The sequence below is a fragment of the Pelodiscus sinensis genome, chromosome 6, assembly GCF_052426305.1.
Source record: "Pelodiscus sinensis isolate ZL-2025 chromosome 6, ASM5242630v1, whole genome shotgun sequence".
NCBI lineage: Eukaryota > Metazoa > Chordata > Testudines > Trionychidae > Pelodiscus > Pelodiscus sinensis.
Genome location: NC_143057.1, coordinates 89,206,146 through 89,228,091, shown reverse-complemented (window position 1 = coordinate 89,228,091; position 21,946 = coordinate 89,206,146). Strand labels below are relative to the sequence as shown.

General features: G+C 46.4%; 1 long non-coding RNA gene across 1 annotated transcript in view; it reads right to left on the bottom strand.

Annotated features, from left to right (window-relative positions):
- The window catches only part of LOC142829760 (uncharacterized), a 99,974-nt gene extending 80,849 nt beyond the window's left edge, over positions 1 to 19,125 (bottom strand). Inside the window, exon 1 of the long non-coding RNA XR_012904505.2 lies at positions 18,950 to 19,125. This is a non-coding gene — a long non-coding RNA (uncharacterized LOC142829760). The remainder of the gene's footprint in view (positions 1 to 18,949) is intronic.
- Positions 19,126 to 21,946: the final 2,821 nt, after the last annotated feature.

The following is a 21,946-nucleotide window of genomic DNA, read 5'->3' as shown; positions in this document are numbered from 1 at the left end:
GATAGAAAAACTTCAAAACAGACTGCAGAGAGAAACTGCTGAGCTGGAATTCATATGCAAATTTGACACCCTGACCCAAGGTCTAAAGAAACACATGGGCTGTGTCTACACTGGCATAAATTTCCGGAACTGATTAAAACGGAATACTATTCCATTTTCAGTTTTTCCGGAAAAGGAGCGTCTACATTGGCAGGCTGCTTTTCTGGAAAAGCCCTTTTTCCAGAAAAGCATCTGTGGCCAATGTAGACGCACTTTTCCGGAAAAGAGCCCTGAGCGTCATTTTCGCGATCGGGGCTTTTTTCCGGAAAAGACTACTGGGCTGTCTACACTGGCCCTTTTCCGGAACAGTGTTCCGGAATAAGGACTTATGCCCGAGCGGGAGCAGAATAGTTTTTCTGGAATAGCGGCTGATTTTGTACAGTAGAGCATCGTTGCTTTTCCGGAAATTCAAGGGCCAGTGTAGACAGCTCGCAGCTTATTCCGGAAAAGCGGCTGATTTTCCTGAATAAGTGGCCCAGTGTAGACACTGCCATGGAGTGATTCTCGCATTACAATAGGTAATTTCCCATTCAGATACTCTCAACTTCTGAAAGTAGTTCAGTTTACAAAAAATTACTTCAAAGTCCTGCGGCGATGGGGGAGGGAAGAAGCGACAGGTGGAGCTGACCACTGGGAGTTGTAGTCCCAAACCTGCACTTAGGTGGCCTAGGGACTTTGGTTGCTCGACTGTGATCCCGGGACAACCGAGGAGTTCGGCAACATCCCAGGCGACTGAGCAGGCCTTTTTAGGAGTAGCACTGTTCACCCTCAAATGAGGGAGGGGACTAGAAAAGGTGTCCCAAAAATGTCTTGTCTCAACCAAACTGTCCAGCATGCCTCAGCTGGCAGTTTTACCCTCACAGCAGTCGAAAAACAGTGAAAAGAAAGATGATATTTGGAGCATGAAACATTCGCACCCTCTTGGAGAGGGAGAATACTACGAGGCCTGAGAGAAGAACGGCCCTCATAGAAAGAAAACTGGCACGCTATAACATTGACATAGCCGCCTTGAGCGAGACCAGACTTGCAGAGGAAGGATCCATCTGCGAACTGAAAGGAGGTTACACCTTCTTCTGGAAAGGCAGGCCAGAAAATAAAGACAGAATCCATAGAGTGTTACTTGCCATGAATCAGAGGGGTAGCCGTGTTAGTCTGAATCTGCAAAAGCGACGAGGAGTCCTGTGGCACCTTATAAACTAACTGAAGTGTAGGAGCATAAGCTTTCGTGGGCAAAGACCCACTTCGTCAGATGCATCACTTGCCATGAAGACATCACTATTGTGCCAGCTTCCTGACTTACCAACTTACATCAGTGAGCATCTGATCAAATTCCACTTTCCCCTCAACCCCTTTCATCACGTCAGTCATCAGCACTTATGCCCCCACTCTGACCAGCAGCGATGAAGCAAAAGAGAGTTTCTGCTAGGACCTTGATCATCTTGTGAAAGCAACTCCTCCTAGTTACAAGCTTCTCCTGTTGGGTGACTTTCTGTAGGAACTGGAAAGGGGTGCTGGGGCATCACGGCATTGGTAATAAGAATGCCAATGGCCTCCTTTTGCTGAGCTTGTGTGCAGAAAATGACCTGACGGTTACCAACACTCTCTTCAGGCAGGCCGATAAATATGAGGCCACATGGATGCACCCGAGATCAAAACAGTGACACCTGATTGACTATGTCATCAGTCGCAGGAAGGACATGCATGATGTTAAGATCACTAGGGCTGTGCGGGGAGCCGAGTGCTGGACTGATCATAGACTCATCAGATCTATCATTATGCTGCACATCACACCACTGTACCACAAGAAGCTCGAGGTTGTCAGACGTTCCTTCAACATCGGGAAGCTGCAGCATATTGGTCATCGTGAGCAATTTGCAGCCTGCCTTGATGATGTACTAACGTCCCATGGATCCTTGACTAGAGCCCCAACACAAAAATGGGATCAGTTCAAAACCCTGGTGACGGAGTCAGCTAAGTCGACAGTAGGACTAAGAAAGAGAGATCACCAAGACTGGTTTGATGAGACCATCATGAAGATTTTAGAGGAAAAACAGAACGCATTTTTGGTATGGCAAAACGACCAGTCCTCAATCTCCAAACATGACCATTTCAAGCACTAGCGGGGGCTACACACGGCACACGGTTCGAATAAGCCGGCATTTAAAAATGGCGCCGGCCGGCTTATGCAAATAAAGCCCGGGAAATTCAAATCCCGGGCTTCATTTGCACGTTCGGTATGCATACATTACCCCGCTAGTTCGCACTAGCGGGGTAGTGTAGACATACCCTTTGTTAGTCTTTAAAATGCCACTGGACTCCTTGTTGGTTTTGTAAAAACTATATTAACTTTCTGGGCCTGGTCCTAACCTTCAAGCAATTTTGAGCAGAGGTAATATTGCAACTTCAAAGGGAGTTATTCCTGATTTACATGACTACGAGATCAGAGTCAGTCCCCTTTTCTGAGTACTAAATCAAAATTGATATACTATAAATGACAAAGCCCACTACATGATTTTGTTAAGAAATATGACTAAAAGACTAACAACACTGTCTTATTTTAGTGTTCCTGTTTCTTGAATTTTTATTCAGAAAACGTAAAAAAAACTTTCCGCACGTTGTCACCTTATTACTATCAGTAATTGGGGCCTGTTTATTCACCCTACCCCCCCCCCCCAAACCTCTCAACCTGTTTTAAGAATTACATGTCCAGATTCACTGCTGTAGTACATAATACTATTTTTACCCATGGGGTAAGCTCTGTTAAAGGAGTTACCGGTATTTGTTAATTCTGCGGTGTTTTGTTGCTAACTGCTAGAGGAACCATTTGTGGATTGATCTCCATAGCAAAGTAATGTGTCACCAGATCTCACTGTTCTACAACATGCTACAGCACGCTGATGGGCAATATAATCTATATGAAAATGAAGGAGCAAAATATATGCAAAGCTTCACTGCTGGTGCAAAGGGTAGAAAATATGTTGTATAGTACATCATTTCACTGGAATTTCTCATTTTCAGGACATTGGTTCTAATATTACTGCCGTTGTAGTGTTTAATGTCCCTATAGTGGAATTCCAGCATTAATATATATATATGGCTCATAGCCAGGACTGCATGGCTCACTAATTTTGACTTGTCTGACTATTTTAGAACTTGTGTCTAGCTGTGTCAGGGACTGAGCTCCCAGGCAGGGAGGTGTCACATAACTGGTGAGAAAATTTAAAATAAACAAGCACACACTTAATCCCAATGTTTTGAAAATACCACTAGAAATTATATAGCAACAGAAGGTCTGGAGGAGCAATATGCCTTGTTTCTATGTTTTTCCTTTAGTTTGACTTTAATGATTGTAAAGTGATTTAAGATGTCCTCAGGAAAGCACTTAACAGCATGAGAGATGGAATCATTGGTAATGACTAAGAATCACCTGTTGACTGAAAACTCTCCTTTTTCACTTAGGCTATGTCTACACTGTTGGGGTTTGTTTGGGTTTTTTTTCAGAAAAAGGAACACAATTTGCGAACCACAATTTGCATACCTTTTTCCGATTCTTTTTTCAGAAGAGGCTTTTCCGACATTTGGCCCAGCTACACGGGGCCAAATGTGGGAAAAACTTTGTCTTTCAGAAGAGCCCTTATTCCTCATAAAATGAGGAATACGGGGCTTCTGAAAGAGCGCGTCTGCTCTTCTGAAAAAAATTCGGAAGAGCAGACACGTTCTCTGGATGTGGCAGAGTTTTTCTGGGATGCCTCTGGTATCCCAGAAAAACTCCGTAGTGAAGACATAGCCTTAGTGCATAGGTGGGGAACCTTTAACCCACAGACCAGATCCTATCCATGCTTAATTTCATCCAGACTGTGGTCTGTATATTCACCATTCCGTCTTGGTATGGTTTCTGTCTTTGTTGTTGACTTACAATTCTGTATATCCACGGTAATAATTAACATAACTCTGCCAGGTGGAGGCTGTCCCTGTATGTCTTTGAAACAAAGCTAAGATTTCATGTGTAGAAAGTTTAAAATGAGTTAGAAGGACACACTTCCATTCTGATCACATTGCCCCCTCTCTTTGGAAACCTGAGTTGTGTTACCCATACTAGGAAATATGCTGTGCTATCAACTGTTTCTTATATATTAAACTACTAAAACAACGGCCTTATAGCCAGCTTTGGAAGGGCAGAGTAACATCAGACTAAAGAAATAAATATGGCTCCTAGCACAAAATAAAATAAGATTCCTCTGGGGAGGCCAAGCTGTTAATTTGAAAAATTCCTTAGGAATGTGTTACAGAGGCGGAACGGGGAATTCCAGGTGTAGGAGTTTCAACTCCCACAATGAGCAGTAGGATTTGGCAAAGATAGAGTTTCAGTTATAAATACCACACATTCATGTGCCCTTGAATACTAGTGGTGAGCTGGTGACTGGCAGATTGTCATTCCTGAACATGTCTCAGTAGGCCAATTTGGGAGCCATATACTGTTTGTGGTTACTGTCCATGAGGTAGCTGTCTGGGAATACAGAAGAAAGACCACCAGTTTGAGACAGCTGGATCCAGCCTTCTAGAACTGTTTAAAGTTTCTGTGTTTCAAGTTATATGTTGTGAGCCAAATTCCCAGGTGCTCAAGAGAAGCCCTTGGTGTATGCAATTTAGCAGGGGCATAGGGGATTTTCTGCCACCATTCCACCCCTGATCCTGAGCTCTGCTCAGGGCCAAACTGCCTCATCCTCAAGTTAGAGTAGCCCTGCTGATGCTCTGTCATGCACTAGCAGATGACAATTCATAAAAATTGTTCCACCAGCTAGGATTGCCAGACATACCGCTAGTCTTTTCTGGAGCAGCTACTACACGTGGGAGGTGAGGCAGGAACTGCTGTAATAGCCAGCTGATCAATCCTCTAGGCCAGCAGTTCTCCAGCTGTGGGTTGGGACCTCAAAGTGTGTCATAGCCTTGTTTTAACGGGTCCACCAGGGCTGGGGTTATACTGTCTGGGGTTAAGCCAAATGCCTGAGTCTCACTGTCCAGGTGGAAGTCAAAGCCTGAGCCCTCAAGCTTTGGCTTTGCCCCACTAGGCTTTAGCTTTAGCTTTGGCTCCCCTTGCTGGGGGTAGAAGGACCTCAGGCTGCAGTCTCCCAGTCCGGGACTAAGTAGTAATTTTCGTTGTCAGAACTGGGACAGGATGAAATGAAGTTTGAGACTCTTGATCTAGGCCAAGAAATGCGTAAAGACAGTGTTTAGTCCCTTTTGCAAGGCTGATTTTAAAGCATGGGTGTCATTTAATTGGTCTTCAATGTTGTTATAACATTTTGTCAACAGCCCATATGATGTTCAGAAATACTCATGAGAACCTGATCTGTCTTCGAGCAAAGTCTTCTCCACAAGACACTTGAGCCCCATGCTTCTGCTGCACTGCCAACAACATAAGGCGTTCCTGTTTTCACGTGTATTCACAAAGGACATTTCTTTAAATTTGTACAACACCAAGAGCCACTAGAGCCACTAGTAGGGAATGTGAATGCATATACATAGTACCTCAGGGTATATCTACACTACCCCGCTAGTTCGAACTAGCGGGGTAATGTAGGCATACCGCACTTGCAAATGAAGCCCGGGATTTGAATTTCCCGGGCTTCATTTGCATAAGCGGAGAGCCGCCATTTTTAAAACCCCGCTGGTTCGAACCCCGTGCAGCGCGGCTACATGGGGCATGAACTAGGTAGTTCGAACTAGGAGGGTAGTGTAGACATACCCTCAGGAATTAAGCTGTACCTTTTTTATTTGGGGCTCTTTAACAGTTTTTAAAAACAGAGTTTCCAGCCATAAAGTGTCCCAACATCTAGCTGTTTTGCTATTTATCCAAGAAATCAGAGTTCAAGACTTACACGGCATTCTTGTACCCCAGCTATGGAAACACAGATAGATAGAGTGAGTGGAGCACCCAGTCCCTGTGAAACAATATTAGCAGCACCTTCTGAGCTCATGCATCCACTTGGGCTACCCATCATCCAAAGTAACAGAAATCTGACTAACTATGGGTATGGCTACACTACCCCCCTAGTTCGAACTAGGGGGGTTAATGTAGTCATACAGAGTTGCAAATGAAGCCCGGGATTTGAATTTCCCGGGCTTCATTTGCATGATCCCGGCTGGCGCCATTTTTAAATGCCGGCTAGTTCGGACTGCATGTCGAAAACAGGAAGCCTAATCCGAACTAGCTAGTTCGTGCCGCGTGTAGCTGCGCGGCACGCAGTCCGAACTAGCCGGCATTTAAAAATGGCGCCAGCCGGGATCATGCAAATGAAACCCGGGAAATTCAAACCCAGGCTTCATTTGCAACTCCGTATGACTACATTAGCCCCCCGTAGTTCGAACTAGGGGGGTAGTGTAGACATACCCTATCTGATTCTAGAATAACAAGGGGCAAGACCACACTCCTCAGTGGCTATCATAATTGAGGAGTATTTATTTACTTGTATTACCACAGCACCTAGAAGCCCAGTAAGGGGCTAAGATCTCACTGCATTAGGCACTGTATAGCCACAACGATGGTCTCTGCTCCAAACAGCTTACAATCTAAGTCTAAAACTAGAGACAGCAGATAACAGACAGACAGATGAGGGAGTACAAGGAAACAATGGGATGATATGGAGCAGTATGATAAACTGTGGTCTCTGCACACTACCAATCATTGTCTAGTATTTGAGGGCATCATGGCATAGGAGAGTTTTAAGAACAGATCTGAAGAGGAACAATGAAGTGACTTTCCAGATGTTTATACCAGGTGTGAATGACTTTATATAATTTCCAATTCAGCATCTAACACACAAGTAAGCCAAATATTGAAAGGTCTTCTGCAATCAGAGCCATACTCTCCTGGGAATTCCCCATGGATATAGTCCAGCCTGTAGTACAATAGTTACCACAGCTCAGCTGATCTGGGATTTCAATCTATATAGGAATGACTGGTCTGTACAGACTTTCACTGAAATTAAACAAAAGGATCTCAGATTCTTTCCTAAAAGACCAATGACAGTTCTGAAAAAAAAGTCCCAAACCTCATAACAGAGTGAACTCTCCATGATGGGTGAGACTCATCCACACTAGACAGGCCTCCAACCCATGCACCATGTGCCAGCACTTGGGAAATCCAGCACAAACCACCTATAATGTATGCACATGAGTAACATGTCTGCTGAAAAGAGGAGCACGTCCCACCTAGGAGGCTTTTTATCCCAAGGTCACCCTCATGGCTGATTATCACAAAATGATAGAATGTGAATATCCCTAGAGTACAAGGACGACACGTACTTGTATCCAATGAATTTCTGAATTCATTGTGTCCTGCCGGCATACTCTCTAGCCAGCAGAGCTCTTCCCTGCAGTCCAATGCAACATGCACACCTTTGAAAAATGATGCTTTCAAGCCTGCCCTGTGGTGCAGTAAATTTGAAGTGCTCTTAATAATAATAAGGATCAACATTGACTGTAATGGTCTTCAATCCCATCATGTAATGTCATTAGCTATCCAACACAGATGCAAGCAGGAGTGATGTCATAGTTTTTCCCTTGCTCTGAAACCTGAGTCAGGCGCCAGAGATAGAGACCAGTTTCACTGCCTCTAATCAGATTAAAGCTTCTGGCAGCTGGTGATCGATCGGTGGTTGCCAGGGCAATTCAGAAATGCACATAGATAACACAGGTTCTCAAGAAGCCACAGCATTGTTCACATTAGGCAAGGTTCTTGTTGATTCCCTACAGGACCCAGGACACCAGGAAAAGCCTGTGAATTCCCTGAATCAATCAGGGCAATTACATGTTTCAGAGCATTCCTGTCAGTACCACCACCAGAAGATAGCACTGTGTCACACTACCAGGCAATTCACAGTCTGACACTGCAGTGTCATTCCCAGAGCTTCCACTACTGTGCTTTTACAATGGCATTGGCCTAAATACCTCATGTAGGGAATGTAACCACCACCACATGAGCCTATGGACCCTCATCCCCCAAGGCACCTTCAGCTCACCCCATCTCTTCTTAGGACAGTGGCCACCATTAAAAAGTCAGCATTTGTCAACAGAGGCCCAATTACATTCTCTTATACAGAAAATGGGGGGGGGGGTTGGAGGAAATGAGATAACCTTGTGATTTCTGTTGGAAAATTGTCTACTTTTTTAATTGCCTGCACCACATCTCACAGAACTCAGACATAGCAAAACCAAATAAAAAAGAAGTGAAGAATTGAGAGGAGTCCATGACCACTGACTTCTTTAACAAGATTTTTACAATAAGCTGAGAAGATGCCATTATCTCATCATCTGAATATTGCAGTGGTAGAATCAATGCTACTTAAGGAATCTGACAATCAGCTAGGCACTCTCCAGATACTTGTGAAAGTCAAAGCAATCCTGTGTAAAACATTGATTCATGCAGATATATCATTAAAGCTCTACAGTAGAGTAATAGTCCCCTAATGGGCAGGGAGAAAATGAATTTATTCCAACTATAAAATCCTGGTAAAATTAGATTTGCATATTCCTCTTCAGCTAGATATGGTTTATTTTTATCAGCTAGATTTCCTCAGTGATGTCACCTACCAGACTGTGAGAGATCATTCAGCCATGCCCCTACTCACCTTATCCACCCATGGCCCTAGCACATCATTCTCCTAACTACATAGTAGGGTACAGGCCAAACCTGTGGAAAGGATCAGAGTATATTGGCATCATAACAACCACATTATAGATTAGGTAATGTTTAAAAAGCTGCTTTTAGTTTTCGCTTAGAGTATCATAGAATCATAGAACACTAGAACTGGAAGGGACCTCGAGAGGTCATCAAGTCCAGTCCCCTGCCCTCACAGCAGGATCAAGCACTGTCATCCTGACAGGTGTCTATCTAGCCTGCTCTTAAATATCTCCAGTGATGGAGATTCCACAATCTCCTTAAGCAATTTATTCCAGTGCTTAACTACCCTGACAGTTAGGAAGTTTTTCCTAATCTCCAACCTAAACCTCCCTTGCTGCAATTTAAGCCCATTTCTTCTTGTCTTATCCTCAGATGCCAAGGAGAACAATTTTTCTCACTCCTCATTCTAACACCCTTTTAGATACTTGAAAACTGCTATCATGGCCCCCTCAGTCTTTGCTTTTCTAAACTAAACAAGCCCTATTCTTTTAGTCTTCCCTCATCGCTCATGTTTTCTAGGCCTTTAATCTTTTTTGTTGCTCTTCTGTGGACCTTCTTCAATTTTTCCACATCCTTCTTGAAATGTGGCACCCAGAACTGGACGCAATACTCCAATTGAGGCCTAATCAGTGCACAATAGAGTGAAAGAATTACTTCTTGTGTCTTGCTCACAACACTCCTGTTAATACATCCCTGAATCATGTTTGCTTTTTTTGCAACTGTTACACTGTTGGCTCATGTTTAACTTGTCACCCTCTATGACTCCTAAATTTCTTTCAATGGTACTCCTTCTAGACAATCACTTCCCATTCTGTATGTGTGAAACTGATTGTTCCTTCCTTATTAAACTTCATCATATTTATCTCATACCATTTCTCTAGTTTGTCCAGATCATTTTGAATTTTGACTCTATTATCCAAAGCACTGGCAACCCCACCCAGCTTGGTATCATCTGCAAACTTAATAATCGTACTCCCTATGCCATCATCTAGATCATTGATGAAGATATTGAACAGCATCGGTCCCAAAACGAACCCCTGCAAAACCCCATTTGTTATGCCCTTTCAGCATGATTGTGAACCATTAATAACTACTCTCTGGGAATGGCTGTCCAGTCACTTATGCACCCACATTATAGTAGCTCCATCTCATTTGCATTTCCTAGTTTATTGATACTTGAGTAACAACTAAATTAATGGATATAGCAAATGAAAACAGAGTCACATACTGTCCTTGAATGATTGTCAGTGATTCTACACCTGTGCGTGCAGTAATTTATAGCAGCTGGAGTATGGGGAAATTTTTACTTTTCATCTCATATTTTTTCTGAGATCATGTAAAATCAGTTAAGATATTATGGGCCTTTGCAGGATTTTCAGTTGATAGTACTTAAAATTGTGTCTAAAATCATGTGGACCAATTTCATGTCTGGTATGATTTGACTTCACTGGAGTTACATAAGGAATGAATTTGGCCCTGTATGTGGATAATTAATAAGCTATCAATGTCTTACATGAGTGCTCATACTGAATCATTCTACCATCATTTCAAACAGTGGCCTCACTAATGAGACCATTGCCTAGAGAGAGTATCAAGTTAAGCTGAATTCCTGTTTTAATTATTTTTTTTATGGTTAGGTTTTCAGTTGTTCATAAATGCTAGTGGTGATTCTGGCATAGAAATATGATTTCTTAATTTTCATTAAGAGGTCACGGGGTGGTAGTAAACAGTTGTGATCCTTTTGCCATAAACAGTCCCCCTGGCGTTACAGAAACTGGCAGGTGTAGTCTCATCTTGAGATGACAAGTGTTGATCTGAAATGATCTGGGTTGTAGGAAATGTTAAAATAATCCAGCAAATGATCAACTCTAAGCATTTGAGCAGACCCACTGAATCCAATGGTTAAAGTTAAGTACATAGAGTTTGCAGGATCATGGCCTTAAACTACCTGGTTTAAGGTTTCATTGCGAACTCATGCCTAATCCCTGGCTCATTAAAACATTCACTAAGCTTGACAAACCTTTCAAGCCAATTGAGTTGAGTTATGAGTGAACCTGAGGTTATATAGGTTTGCTCATTAATACTGTGCAAAACGCCATTTTAAATCATTTCAGTATAAAACCAAGCAGTTTGAATGACTTTGGGACCTGTTTGATCCTCAACAGTGAGGAATAACAGTTAATTCAAGGGAAGGTGTGACAGGGCGGTCCAGCCCCGCACTGGCCAAGGGGGGAGCCAGCTCTTAGGCTGGGCTGTACTAGCCCCGGCTCCGCAGCAGTGCTGGGCATGCTCCAACTGCAGGCCAGGTATAAAGGCCAGAGAAACAGCTCAGTTAGGGCTGGCCTTCGGGGAGGGAGGAGCTCCTGCCCAACCTCCAGAGCCACAGTCGGACCTGCCGCCGGAGCAAAAGCCGCCGGGCCTGCCCCTGTTGCCACTACCGGCCCTGGGCCGAGCACGCCTGCAACACTGACCCCAGGGGGCCGCCCGCCCCGCTGCGGTGGACAACCCCTTCGCTGCTGCCCCAGACGCCAGACCTGCCAATGTCACGGCCACCGCCAGCCCAGCATCTCCAGGTGGGGTCTCTCTTGGCCATGGGGCTGGGGTAGGAAGCAACCCAGGGCACGGGACAGGGAACACCCCGGTGGGCTCGGTGCATTTCAGGGAGAACTCCCCGCCAAGCCAGTGCTGGGAACCACCCACCACTAATAGGGCCCTGGGTTGGGGTCCAGTGGAGAGGGAGGGCCCGGACCCCCCTACCCCATCCACCCAGAGCATGGCCTAGGCCTTAGGGCCTGCGTTTGTGCTGGACTAGGCCGCAGGGCCTGCTTTGAACTTGGACTAGGCTTCAGGGCCTGCGGCTGGGCTGAACTAGGCCACCGGGCCTGGGAGTGTACTGCCCGACACCAGGGCTGAGCAGTGCAGGGTGGGGGCACCCCGTGACAGAAGGGTTTTGGATCGGACTACTGCATCTACACGCAGCAAGTTAAATCAAGCGACCGGCATTTTAAAATGGCGACAGGCCACGAATATGCTCATCAAGTGCGGGATATTTAAATCCCAAGCTTCATTAGCAACTTCAGTATGCTTCATTTGCCTCCCTAGTCTGATCTAGGGGGCAAGTATAGACATACCCTATGATATTCTCAGCCAGTCCCATACTGTACTGCCACCAATAATGAATAAACTCATAGAAGACCAAGAACACAAGAATAATTAAGATAACAAACAATTCATCCCCACAGTCATGGCTTGAATTCTCAGAATGTATCCAAAACTGATTTGAGAGTGGGGAAAATGAGCATGCTGCTAGACCCACCAAAGGGAGAAAACATTAATGCAACTGAAGAGTGTCTTATTTTTTGACATTTCCTATACTAAGAGACTACTTCTTGACATTCTCTATACTAAGAGACTCATACGTATAAAGTATCCTGAACAGATGGCAACAGTTTCCCCAAAAGGTGTGTGTGTTACAAAACTAACAACAATGCAACATTCCTTCAAAGACGGGACACAGCTTACATGCTCAGAAAAAGAACTTATAAAGCTATGGTATCAGTACTATGTAGTGACTCCCATATTTTGCTTTCATTGCTTCCTGTATGACTCAAACATATAAGCCATGTCTTTTATTGCCCCTGGTGTTCTCTGGGGCTGCAGAGGTGAAAGTTGCAGCGCCTAGATTCTGATTTTACACTACCCTCAGTGTCAGCATAGGGGATATTCTCAGTGTCAGCATGCATTAGAGCAGCCTACAGGCTGTTCTAATGCATGTGCACGAATTGCTCTCTACAAAAGGCTTCCTGGTACACAGTCACACTCTTGCCATACTCCCATTGTCCCCAACATGCCCCACGCACCAAGAGCAACAGGACAAGTGGTACAGGAGTTATCTTCACTGCTCTTAACTAGTGGGAGACTCCCATTCACTGGAGGAATTGTTAGGTCGGCTGACCCAGCAAGCTCTTGACTCTTTGCACTGCCAGAGTGGTACAAAGAGTCAGGACCAATAAGGGGCATGTGGCCCCTACCGATACTTCTTACAGAGCAACATTATTTCAAAATAACTAGTGTTATTTCAAAATAACTTAGTCCACATCTACACAGCAGGCAGTTATTTCAAAATAATGTCGAAATAATAAGCTGGAGAACTTCTTACTCCAACTCCTGTAACCCTCATTGTACGAGGAGTAAGGGAAGTCAGAGGAAGAGTGCTCTAGTTCAAAATAAGTGCTGTGTAGATACTCCCAATTTCAAAATAAGCTATGCAATTGACGTAGCTCAATTTGCATAGCTTATTTTGAGATAAGCCCTGCTGTGTAGATACACCCTAACTTTCCCAACTGATCTAAGTGTGCTATATGCAACTGATCTAAGTGTGCTATATTGCTGTGTGCCTGGTGAGATTGAAACTGATCATAGTTATGGCTCATTCAGCTGTCACATATGGGGCACTCTGGAAAGTAAGCCCTGCTCAGTTAGCACCCTCATGCTCAGACAATAACCCTTCTTTCTGTTCAATTGCTCAAAAGTTCAGGGATTGCAAAATCCTCACATTAGTGGTAGAGAAAACTCAAGTCAAGATCTGCAGGTTATTGCTGGAATCTGGCAAGAATAGAAAGAGTCAATATTAAGCTCCTCCTGAAGACCCAATGGCCAGGTGCCAGAGGGTATGTCTGCACATCAAAGTTAATTTGAAATAACAGCCATTATTTTGAATTAACGTTAATAGCGCTTATACAGGCACACTGCTATTTTGAAATTAAATCGAAATAGCGGGGCGCTTAATTGGAATTAGTTAAACCTCATTCTATGAGGAATAAGGCCAAATTCGAAATAGTTAATTCAAAATAAGCGCTGTGTAGATGCTTATTTCAAAATAGGGGGTCTCCAGCCCTTACCAGGTGGCCACTCTGGGCCAAACCAGGAAAACTCCTCTCCTCTCTCCCTGCCCCGGAGCCCTTAAAGGGGTAGACTCTGGCCACACTGCATGTGCCAGCTATAGGCCTGCAAGCACAGAGCCAGCAGTCACTGACCCTGACACAGTGGCCCCAAGATGAACCAGGCAGCCAGATCCAGCCAGCCTTCCACTGCCCAGACCCCCAGCTCCCAAGAGCCAGCCAGGGGCCAGAGAAGGCAGACACCATCCTGGACTAGTGCAGAGATCATGGACCTCATTGAGGTTTGGGGGAAGGCCTTCACCATCCATGATCTCCGCACTAGATGGAGGAATGCGGCCGTCTACAGCTGCATAGCTGCCACCATGGCCACTAAAGGCCACATGTGCACCCAAGAACAGGTGCACATAAAAATTAAAGAACTGAGGCAGGGATATGCCAGGGCCACACGGGGCAGCTCCCCAACAGGGGCACATACCTGCCCCTATTTTGAGGCCCTGGACTGCATCCTGGGGGGGTGGGATGGTCTGTGCCAGCCCAGGGGGCAGCGAGCCAGGAGCAGAGGACCCTGACCAGGGCAGGGAGGGGGAGCAACCACGAAGAGTGCCACGGAGGGTGCTATGCCAGCCAGACCCCGAGCTGTCCCAGCAGCGGAGTCACCAGGGTCATCCGGGGAGGCCACACCATGTGAGTGCCATCCCTGGGCAGGTGGCTCCAACTGCCTGCCACACGGGGGCTGTCGCCTGATAGCCAAACGCATGTGTGAAGAGACCTGACATGCTCCTGACCCCGGGTGGGACACAGCAGGACGCTCTCCCTTCACAAGCTCCCTCTACACAGAGGAATAGGACTTCTCTCCCCCCCCCCCACCTCGGCCGCACTATACACAGTACACCCACCATGCTGGAAAACAGTTGGCCCGGTGAGACCCCCCACCCCTGAGCCCTGAGCTTCCCCTCCCCCTTCTTCCCCTTGCTTCCCCCTTCCAGCTCCCTCCTCCCAGTTTTCCCCCTCCCCTCTCCCACCTCCTTTCCCCAGTCTCCCCAGAGTTTCATACCTCCACCCCCAGTTTTGTTAAATAAACAGAGTTGATATTTTTTAAAATATGAGTATTTTATTTGACATCCGGAAAGGGGGCTAGGGAGGGGTGAATGGAAGGATGTGAGGGTGGAATAAGGCACAAGACCCCAGTGGGGCACGCCAGGGAGACTTCAGTCCTGTTCCATGTGGAAGCTCTCTCTCAGGGCCTCCTGGATACGGACAGCCCCCCCAATGGGCCTCCCAGCTGGCAGCCATGCGGGGCTGCGCATACAGGCCAGCCAAGTGGTCTGCCTCTGCCATCCAGGCTGGCAGGAAAGCCTCCCCCTTCCGCTCACACAAATTGTGCAGCACACAGCACGCCGCCACCACGTGTGAAATATTCCTCTCGGAGAGGTCAAGGCGAGTGAGGAGGCATCTATATCGGGCCTTCAGCCGGCCAACGGCCCCATCCACCATGATGCGGGCCCTGCTGAGCCTAGCATTAAAGGCCTACTGGGAGGGGTTGAGGTGTCCTGTATAGGGCTTCATGAGCCAGTGTTGTAGCGGGTAGGCCGCATCCCCCACCAGGCAGACAGGTATGTCCACGTCCCCGATCCTGATGTGGTGATCAGGGAAGAAGGTCCAGGCATGCAGCCTCTGGCACATAGAGGAGTTGCGATATACCCGCGCATCGTGTGCTTTGCCGGACCAGCCCACGTTGATGTCCAGGAAGCAGCCCCGGTGGTCAGACACAGCCTGCAGGATGACTGAGAAGTACCCCTTCCAGTTAATGTAGAGGGAGGCCTGGTGTTCCGGGGCACGTATAGGGATGTGTGTCCCGTTGATTGCTCCCCCCCCCCCCGCAGTTGGGGAAGCCCAGGGTGCCAAACCCCTCGATGACTGCGTCCAAATCCATGAGGTGTACAACACTGCAGAGCAGCACTCTATTGATGGCCTTGACCACCTGCAGAGAGACACACAAAACCAAGAATCACTGGGGTGTCAGGGTGGCAGAGAGTGTTCCTTCCCCACCACTGCCCCGCGGCCCCCCCCCCCCCCAATCCTGGCCACCACAGGCAGTCTAAATTGCGGCTGGAACAGAACAAACCCTCCCATGGAAGGGACTTGAACCCCCTCCCTCCCTTTTCCCTGGGGCAGCCCATCCATTTCTTGCCCCCCCCCTTCCCCTGGCACAGTGGCTGGAGACTGCTATACCTGCATGAGCACTGCTCCGACTGTGGATCTCCCCACACCGAACTGGTTGCCGACGGATTGGTAACTATCCGGCGTGGAGAGTTTCCATAGGGCGATAGCCACATGCTTGTGGAGGGGAATGGTGGGCCTCATGTGCGTGTCCCGTCGCTGCAGAGCAGGGGTGAGCTACTCACAGAGCTTGAGGAAGGTGTCCGTCTTCATCCTGTTGGTCTCCCCAGCGCTCCAGGACGATGTGGTCCCACCAGTCGCTGCTGGTGTCCAGACACCAGATGTGGCGGGGCACGCTGGCATCCAGCCGCTTCTCCTCCATGGTCCCCAGGGAGGTCTGGAAGAGGACCTGAGGGACGGGCTGCCGCAGAAGTTGCCAGGCAGTCTCCAGCACTTGCTGCCAGGATTGCAGCAAAAGATCCAAAAGAAGCACCAGAGTGCCCAGGGGCGGCTCCATGGTGCTGAGTGCTGTGGTGTCCCGAGTGAGGGCAACCATGCAAGCAGAAAGAAAAATGCTTTGCTTTTCCTCAGCGAAGTGAACCGGCTGTCCAGAGGGGTCCCTTTAAGCATGAGCCTCAGATAGCCTCAGACAGCAGCCACACAAAGCAACTAGGGTATGTCTACACTACCACCCTAGTTCGAACTAGGGTGGTTAATGCAGGCAACCGAAGTTGCAAATGAAGCCCGGGATTTGAATTTCCCGGGCTTCATTTGCATCTTGCCGGGCGTCGCCATTTTTAAATGTCCGCTAGTTCGGACTCCGTGCCCGCGGCTACACGCGGCACTGACTAGGTAGTTCGGATTAGGCTTCCTATTCCAAACTACCGTTACTCCTCGTGGAACGAGGTGTACCGGTAGTTCGGAATAGGAAGCCTAATCCGAACTACCTAGTCCGTGCCGCGTGTAGCCGCGGGCACGGAGTCCGAACTAGCAGACATTTAAAAATGGCGGCGCCCGGCAAGGTGCAAATGAAGCCCGGGAAATTCAAATCCCGGGCTTCATTTGCAACTTCGGTTGCCTGCATTAACCACCCTAGTTCGAACTAGGGTGGTAGTGTAGACATACCCCTACTGACCTGATGCCCTGCCAGAACTGGTTTCAGCTGCCCTTAAATGCGATTCATCATCCAATCAGTGTGGACGCGCTATTTTGATTTAGCAAAAGCTATTTCGAATTGCATTTTTTGTATAGATGCGTTATTTCTAAATAACTTATTTTGAATTGAATTAAGATATTTCAAAATAATGCTATAGTGTAAACATACTCAGAGAGAGCAGTCTAGCCTTATGGATTGGAACATGCCTGCACTCCTTTACCTTTTACAAGCTATGGATGCATGTCCAATACTTATGTAGTCCCCTTACTAAAGGGACCTCTGTTTTATTCTAAAAAGACCCTGTGTGCTACAATCCAGACTACAATTCCCATGAGCTCTTGGAACAAAAGAGGTAGGAGGGACTCTTGTGAGAGAGAAGAGGCTCTCTCCATGTGCTTGAAGAAGAGGCCTAGCAGTCTGGGACTCTGCCTTGCAGTTTGGAACCAAAGGGGGAGCCAGGCTGGTGCCAAGGACATTGACCCAGTGCAGGGGCTGTTGGAGTGCAGCTACTACATGCCTGTTGGAACTGGGAGTTAGCAGGCTGCTTCCTATAGGCACAGCATGAGGCAGTAAGTTTGGGCCTTGCTGGAAGAGTGCTGCCTGGGACAGAGCTGCTGTTTAGCCTGGACCAAATCCTCACTACAGCTGCAACATCAGCGCGCCAACGCAAGCAAGTGTCTGGGACTGAGTCTAAGGGTGTGCACACTCTGGGGTGGAGTAACTGTTGTCTAGCTATATAAGCTTCAGTTATTGTTATGTGTTTTGTTAATGCTATTCCTTGCTAATCTGTTAATCCCTGTTTAGTTAAGTAAAGATGGTTTATTTTCAAGTATTCTATTAGATGTGTATGATTTGTAGTTGTTCTGGAATTAGATCCAGCTTTATGTTGGAATGAGTATATTCCTGGAGGCTCTCAAGGCACCAGTGTGTGTACAAGGCCAGCCAGGTGGAGGCACCACCACTTTACATTCATTGCCAGCAAGGGACTGCAGCAAGAGGGTGGATAGGGCTTTCCCCAGCTAAACACCAGGCGCCCAGGCACACCTATGAGTGTGACCTGCTCCCCAGTAACCCGGAGAGGAAAAAGGGGAGCTACACTTGCATGGCTCTTTCTAGATTATACGAAGCATTTTTGGTGCAGGCTCTTGAAGGAGTATTTTTTAATTTGTTTCCTCCACAACCAAATGTCTGCTTTTTCCCTATAAATTGCTTGGGGCAAGCAGTGAATCAGTTGTTAAATCCAAATCCCTCAACAATAGAATTCCTTATAACTTTCAAGCAATAATTATAAGGTCATAGGTATGAAAAGATGGGTTAATGATGATGATTATTTATGTGAAACCATAAATGTTCATGGTGCATTAGAGTCAAACAAAAGAGAAGGTAAATTTGCTTCCTTTTGATAACTTTCATGAGTTGATTTCCATCCCATTCCTGCCCTCAAATTTTAATATATGAAATCACACACAAAACCTTGAAAGCATGCATAACAAGATCTCAATATAGCAGTAGGAATGTTTGATAATATCTCTCTCCATAGACCTTATCGCCCAACCCTTTTTTGTTTGAATTTTGTCTAGCTTAAATTGTCAATCTCTTTGTATAGGGGTGTCATGGTTCGGGCTCCCCCTCAGGGTTACAGCCCCATCATCATCAGGGTTGCCTGCCCCAAAGTCACCACCCTACACCCATGTCCTCTAAGTTCCTAATCGCGGGCCGTTCTGGCGGCTATACAGACCCCCGCTCTGACACAGCGAAAGTTCTATTGCGACCAGTTACCCAACCACCCCCAGGATTCCCCCGTCAAGGCGGCAGGGCGCGGGAAACGGGGGCCCAGACCTGCCCTCACTCACGGGCCCCAGCCCAGGGCCCTAAGGGTACAGGTCGGTTCAGACCCGCCCCGACTGACGGGGCTTCCTGCCGTAACGCGTCAGCCCACCAACCCGCGAGGGTTCTGCCCTGGGCTGCTTCCTTTACCCCGCCCCAGTGTCCCGCCGCGAGGAGGCTCACCTTCCCTTTCGTGGCCAGACTGCCGACGGGCTCACCTCCGGCCAGAGGAATAGCGCGCCGCAATCCCCAGTCCTGCAACGGCCCTCCCAGCTCGGCCATCTGCGGGGAGCTCCTCTCTCTGAGCCTTCCTCCTTCCTTCTCTCCCACCCCCCCCGACTATGGCGGCTGCGTTTTAAAACGTCCCGCCGCCCTTGTGCGTCACCTGTCGGGAGGGGGCAGGGCCAACGTCCCTCCGCCGATCCCCAGCACGCCGGATGTCCGGGGGAGGGCGGAACCTTTCCGCGCTGCCCCCGCGCTTGCCCCGCCACTCCCCGACTGCCGCCCGTGCACCGGCCAGCTCAGCTCTCCACGGCGCAGCCCCGGAGCATGCTGCGCACCTCCGGACTGCTCCCCCTTCGGCGCCGAGCAGTGCCTGCTCGGCGGGAGGCATCGTGCGGGGTGGGAATGCCCCGTCACAAGGGGCTTGCCATATCTATCAGCCTGTGAAATGGCATACGCACCTACAAACAATTCAGCATGATGCAAATATAAGGCGTGCTCTGCCCAAGAGACTGTAAAATCCCAAGGCCCAGTCCTGCAATGTGATGCAGATCTCTGTGCGTGCACGCAGTCCCCTGTTCCATACATCACATTGTGTGAACGGTGCCTCTCAGAGGCACAGAAGTGAAAAGACTCACTGAATAGACTCAAAGGAGGGAATTCACTTAATTTGGAGCCTTTTTTAATAAACAAACATTTTATGTGTTTGAGCATCATCTGGAGGGCACTATGCTGACCAGGGCACAATTACCTATAAAAACTGGTCTTTGCAACCTGTGTGAGCCTCTGTTTGAAAAGGTTTCCTCAGCAACTGTAATTCTAGAACCTTCTACATACTAAATTAACATATCCATATAGCTTAAGCTGGTACATTTAGTACTATGCACTAGAATAAAGAATACTACAGGCAAAGCTGACTGAGTTACAGTTGCTATGGAAACTAACTGATGTGTGGGATTAAAATCTCAATTTTAACACCTCATAAACAAAGGGGGGGGGTGCACTCTACATGGAAAAAGTGCCTAAAGGGAGACTATTACACACATGACAAACAAATCCATTTTTTTCCAGTCTGAGAATGTTGCTTGCATTGAATTCTGATTCAACTAGTTTAAGGGTGCAAAAAGCAATAGAGTGTTACTGGTAACACTGTTTAAACAGTAAAGTGAAACAGTGTACGTGCCAGGTGTCCTGTATACAATTAATTGGCTCATTAACCTTAGCCATATCAACCAAGGTCAAATACATGAATTCATGGAGTACAGCATAAATATATATTTCACCTTTGTTGTTTTAAACAAAACTCTTTGTTTAACAGCAGTATGAGTAATTTAGGAAGAAAAGAGCAGTCATGTTGAGAGACGGAAAATGCCAGATAAGTTAGTAGACAGGATGATAAAGAAAGCATATAAAAAGTTACCAATATTGAGATAAAATCAAATCTCTGTTATTGTTCTTTTCTGAAGGCATATTTATAGATGTACTTTAGACCTTTTTGAAAATCTCAGTCTGTTAATCTGGATAAACTTCAAATAAAACCTTAAATAACCATTCCGGTGAAATAGTGAATAGTTTTTGCCACTGATTTTAATGGGGCCAAGATTTTGCCTTCAAACATTTGGGTACTTGTAAGAATAGAACTTGAAACTCAAATGTATTGAGGTTTGTCCCTCAGTTGTTTCCAGGTAGATAACATAATCAGACTAAAATAAAACCCCACAAACTAGGCACAAGGCCATTTGCCATGCAAAGTGACTTCAAGGATTATGTACTGTGTGCAATAAAATGTATCATTTATTCCAGGAATTTTCCCAAAGATTAAATCCAGCATGCAAAGTGAGGTGAAGCCTGCGAGGAGATGGAAATGTGCCACAGTCCCCAGGGGAATTACCTGATTTTCATTTCCTGGTTTCTTCACCATAGGTGGAAGCAATTAGCTCTTAACGGTAATGCAAGCAATTTCAGTTAAACAGCAATGGAACATTTAAAGAATTAACGATTAAATATAAAGAATTGCTGTAATAATGCTACTACATGGGTGTTGAAAACACTCGGACTTTGTCTTGGCGCCGCTACAATGTGCTCAGGGTGTACTGTTTTTGCAGTTAATCCACCCCTTGTTACATTATTGCTTTCTTATCATTATGGCTTAAACCATTAAACTTAGCACCCTATGCAGTAATAGATGATACTACACATGCAAATGAATTTGTTACAGTTCCTGTGAAAATTATCTGACACCTTAGCTTCAATACTCCTAGTAAAGCTAAATGAAGAGTGGTAATTGGACCAGAAATACAGTTTGGGCATGATTAACGGCAATATGTTCAAATGTTTTAGTAGATGCTCAAAATCCTAGAAATGTGTGATATGCTAATTGGAAAGTAACACTAAGAATGTCCATCATGGCATTATTTATCTGTTTCAATTACATCAGTTCCTAAGGGTCCTGACCGAGTACTCACTGCACTATGCACTCCTACACAGCTAGTGAAAAGAGAGGCCTTTCCCAAAGAGCTTCCAGTCTATTGTCACAGTCTTCCTACATCTTGACATGTCACTACCTAGACTACAAGCCTCTTTCGAAAGAAGCTTTTTCGAAAAAGAGCATCTAGACTGCAACCCCTTCTTTCGAAAAAGCAAGCCGCTTTTTTGAAAGAGAGTACCCAGGCAGTCTGCATGCTCTCTTTTGAAAAAGCTCAGTTTGCATTACATAGCACCTTTTTTTGAAAGAGCACTTTCGAAAAAAGGCATTCTTCCTCATAAAACGAGGTTTTCCGCAGTAAAAAAAAAACAGCCACGTTCTTTTGATTTACTTTTGAAAGAACACGGCAGCAGTCTAGACACAAGGGAAGTTTTTTCGAAAAAAGGCTACTTTTTTTCGAAAAAATCCTGTAGTCTAGACACACCCCTAGGGTATGTCTACACTACCCCGCTAGTTTGAACTAGCTGGGGTAA